The sequence below is a fragment of the Piliocolobus tephrosceles genome, unplaced genomic scaffold (assembly GCF_002776525.5).
Source record: "Piliocolobus tephrosceles isolate RC106 unplaced genomic scaffold, ASM277652v3 unscaffolded_43, whole genome shotgun sequence".
NCBI lineage: Eukaryota > Metazoa > Chordata > Mammalia > Primates > Cercopithecidae > Piliocolobus > Piliocolobus tephrosceles.
In genome coordinates this window covers 415987-420874 of record NW_022327642.1, presented here as the reverse complement: position 1 = coordinate 420874, position 4888 = coordinate 415987, and positions in this window count along the sequence as shown.

Here is a 4888-nt window from a genome sequence, read left to right as displayed (position 1 = left end):
CCTCCAACCTCACGTAGACCCCTGATCTGTTGTTCCCTCTTTGTGTTCAGATGTACTCAACGTTTAGCTCCCATTTGTAAGTGAGAGTATATGGATTTGGTTTTCTGTTCCTCTGTTGGTTTTCTTAGGATAATGACCTCCAGCTCCATATCTGTTGCCATAAAGAATATGATCTCATTCATCTTTATGGCTTGCATAGTATTATGCGGTATATATGTGCCACATTGTATGTATCCAATCTACCATTGATGGACATGGTTGATTCCATGTGTTTGCTGTTGTAAATGGTGCTAAGATGAACATATGCATGTATGTGGCTTTAAGGCAGAATGATTTATATTTTGGGGGGTATAAACCAATAATGAGATTTCTGGGTCGAATGGTAGTTCAAAGTTCTTTGAGAGTTCTCCAAACTGCTTTCTACAGTGGCTGAACTAATTTACATTGTCATCAGGAGTGTGCAAGCATTCCCTTTTCACCACAACCTCACCAACATCTGCTATTTTTTGACATTTTAGTAACAGCCAGTTTGATTGGTGTGAGATGGTATGCTACTGTGTTTTTGATTTGCATTTAACTGATGATTAGTGAGGTTGAGCATTTTTTCATATGCTTATTGGCCACATGTATGTCTTCCTTTGAAAAGTGTCTGTTCATCTCCTTTGTCCACTTTTTAATGGGAGAGTTTGCTTTCTGCTTGCTAGTTTGTTTTATAGATTCTGAATATTAGCTTTTTATCAGATAAATAGTTTGCAGACATTTTCTCCAGTCTTGTAGGTTGTCTATTTACTCTGTTGACAGTTTGTTTTGCCGTGCAGAATTAGTTTAATTAGATTCTACTTGTCTTTTTTTGGTTTTGTTGCAATTGTTTTTGGAGACTTCATCACAAAATCTTTGCCAGGTCCTATCTTCAGAATGTTACTTCATTGGTTATCTTTCAGGGTTTTTATATGTTTAGGTTTTACATTTAAGTTTTTAATCCATTTTGAGTTGATTTTTGTATATGGCATAAGAATGGGATCCAGTTTCAATATTGTGGATCTGTATAGATAGTTACCCAGGATAATTTATTGAATAAAATGTCCTTTCCTCATTGCTTTTTATTGTTGATTGTGTCAAAGATGAGATGGTTTTAGGAGTGCACCATTATTTCTAAGCTCTGTTTTCTGTTCCATTAGTCTGCTTGTCTTTTTTTGTACCAGTTTCATGCTGTTTTGGTTACTGCAGCCATGTAGTATAGTTTGAAGTTGGGTAATGTGATGTCTCCAAGTTTGTTCTTTTTTGCTTACAATTGCCTTGGTCATTTGAGCTCTTTTTTTTACATTCTATGAATTTTAAAGTAGCTTTTTTCTAACTCTGTGAAGAGTTTCATTGGTAGTTTGATAGCAACATTGAATCTATAAATTGCTTTGAGTGGCATGGCCTTTTTAACAATAGTAATTCTTCCTATTCATGGACATAGAATATTTTGAGTTATTTCTGATTTCTTTGAGCAGCATTTTGTAATTCTGATTTAAAGGTCTTTCTCCTCTTTGGTTAGCTGTATTCCTAAGTATGCTCTTTTTTTGTGACTATTGTGAATGGAATTATGTTCTTGTTTTGGCTCACACTTTGGATGTTGTCTTTGTATAGGGATGCTACTGATTTTTGTACATTGACTTTGTATCCTGATCTTTGCTGATGTTGTTTATCAGGTCAAGGAGCTTTTGGGTCAAGATTATGGTGTTGTGTAGGTACAGGATGATGTGGAAATAGGGATAGCTGGACTTCCTCTCTTTCCATCTGGATGCCTTTTATTTCTTTCTCTTGCCTGATTACTCTAGCTAACTCTTCCAATATTATGTTGAATATAAGTGGTGAGGTAGAAACATCCTTATCTTGCTCCACTTTTCAGAGAGAATGTTTCCAGATTTTACCCAGTTAGTATGATGTTGGCAATGAGTTTTTTATAGATAGCTCTTATGATTTTGAGGTATGTTTCTTTGATGCCTGGTTTGTTGAGGGTTTTTAACATGAAGGGATGTTGAATTTTACCAAAAGCCTTTTCTGCATCTATTGAAGATTGTGTCATGTTTGGTTTTAGTTCTGTTTATGTGTGAATCACATTTATTGATCTGTGAAAGTTTAATGAATCTTGAACCCCAGGGATAAAGCCTATTTGATCATATTGGATAAGCTTTTTGATGTGCTGCTGGATTCAGTTTGCTGGCATTTTGTTGAGGACTTTTTGATGCATGTTAATCAGGGGTATTGGCCTGAAGAATTTTTGTTGTTGTTGTTATGTCTCTGGAAGTTTCAGTATCAAGATGGTGCTAGCTTCATAAAATGAGTTTGGGAGTCCTTCCTCCTGAAGTTGTTAGAATAGTTTCATTAAGAATGGTACCAGCTCTTTATTATACACTTGGTACAATTTGTATGTGAATCTGTCTGTTCTTGGCCTTTTTCTGGTTTCTAGGCTTTTTATTACTGATATACTTTTGGAACTTCTTATTGGTCTGTTCAGGGATTCAATATTTTCCTTGTGCAATCTTGTGAGGTTGCATTTTTCCAGGAATTTATTCATTTCTTCTAGATTTTCTAGCCAGTGTGCCTAGAGGTATTCATAGTACTCTCTGAAGGGTTTATTTATTTATTTATTTTTGGGTGGTATCAGTGGTAACATCCCCTTTGCCATTTCTGGTTGTGTTTATTTTGGGTCTTCTGTCATTTATTCTTTTAGTCTACCTAGCAGTCTATCTTATTAATTTTTTCAAAGAACCTGCTTTTGGATTCATTGATCTCTTGTATGGGTTTTCACATCTCAATTTCCTTCAGTTCTGCTCTAAATTTGGTTACTTCTTGTCTTCTGCTAGCTTTGGAGTTGGTTTCCTCTTGTTTCTCTAGTTGCAATGTTAGGTTGCTAATTTGAGATCTTTCTTTTGGTTGTGGGTGTTCAGTGTCATAAACTTCCCTCTTAACACTGCTTTGGCCGTGTCTCAGAAATTCTGGTATGTTGTATCTTTTTCTTATTAGTTTCAAATAACTTTTTGATTTCTGACTTAATTTCAGTATTTTCATAGAAGTCATTCAAGAGCAGGTTGTTTAATGTCTGTGTAATTGTATGACTATGAGCGATTTTCTTAGAATTGATTTCTATTTTTATTGCACTGTGGTACATGAGTGTGGATGGTATGATTTCAATTTTTAAATTTGCTGAACAGTTTTTATGCCTGAATGTGTGGTCAGTTTTAGAGTATGTGCCCTGTGCAGTTTAGAAGAATATATATTCTATTTCGGGGTGGAGTTTTCTGTAGATGTCTGTTAGTTTCATTAGGTCAAGTATTGAGTTAAAATCCCAAATATCTTTGTTAGTTTTCTGCCTCAGTGATATAATACTGTCAGTGTGGTGTTGAATTCTCCTATTATAGAGTGGTTATCTAAGTCTTTTTGTACATCTCTAAGAACTTGTTTCATAAATCTGAGTTTTCCTGTGTTGGGTGCAGATATATTTAGAATAGTTAGGTCTTCTTGTTGAATTGAGCTTTTTACTCTTATGTAATGCCCTTCTTTGTCTTTTTTCATCTTTGTTGATTCAAAGTCTCTTTTGTCTGAAAACAGAATAACAACTTCTGCTTTTTTTCTGTTTTCTCTTTGCTAGGTAGATTTTTCTCTGTCCATGTACTTAGAGCCTATGGGTGTCACTGCATGTAAGATGGATCTCTTGAAGACAGCATGCTATTGGGTTTTGCTTCTTTATTCAACCCGCCACACTGTGCCTTTTAATTGGGGGAATTTAGCCTATTTGCATTCAAGGTTAGTGTTGATATGTATGGATTTGATCCTGTCATCATATTGTTAGCTAGTTATTATGCAGACTTGTTTGTGTGATTGCTTTACAGTGTCACTGCTCTATGTATGTAAGTGGGCTTTTGTAGTTGCCAGTAACAGTCTTTCCTTTCCATATTTTGCACCCCCTTCAGGGCCTCTTGTAAGACAGGTCTCGTGGCAATGAATGCCCTTGGCATTAGCTTGTCTGAAAAGTATCTTATTTCTCCTTTGTTTATGAAGCTTAGTTTGGTTGGATGTAAAACTTTTTTTGTTGAAAGTTAAGAACGTTGAATATATGTCCCCAATCTCTTCTGGTTTGTAGGGTTTCTGCTGGTGGCTCTCCTGTTAGCCTGATGGGGTTCTCCTTGTAGGCAACCTGCTCCTTCTCTTGAGCTGCCTTTAACTGGAAGAATCTGATGACTATGTGTCTTGGGAATTATCTTCTCCTATAGTATTTCAGAGGTTGTCTGCACTTCCTGAATTTGAATGTTGACCTCTCTAATCAGTGAGGAGAATTTTTCATGGATAATATCTTGAAACATGTTTTCCAATTTGCTCGGTTTCTCTCCCTCTCTTTCAAGGAAGCCAATGTGTCATAGAATTGGTCTCTTTACATGATCCCATATTTCTCAGGTTTCTTTTCTTTCTTTCTTTTCCTTCCTTCCTTCCTTCCTTCCTTCCTTCCTTCCTTCCTTCCTTCCTTCCTTCCTTCCTTCCTTTTCTGGCTTTTTATCTATCTATCTATCTATCTATCTATCTATCTATCTATCTATCTATCTATCTATCTATCTATTTGACTTACTTCAGAGAGCCAGTTTTGACCTCTGAGATTCTTTTCTCGGCTTGGTCAATTCTGCTATTCATACTAGTTATTGCACTGTGAAATTCTTGTAGTGTGTTTTTTTTAGTTCTACCAGATCAGGTTCGTTTTTTCTTATAATTGCAATTTCATGTATGAGCTCTTGCATCATCTTATTGTAATCCTTAGATCCCTTTGATTGGGCTTTGACTTTCTCCTCAATGTTGATCCTCTTTATTCCTACCTTTATTCTGAATTCTATTTCTGTCATTTCAGCCTGGT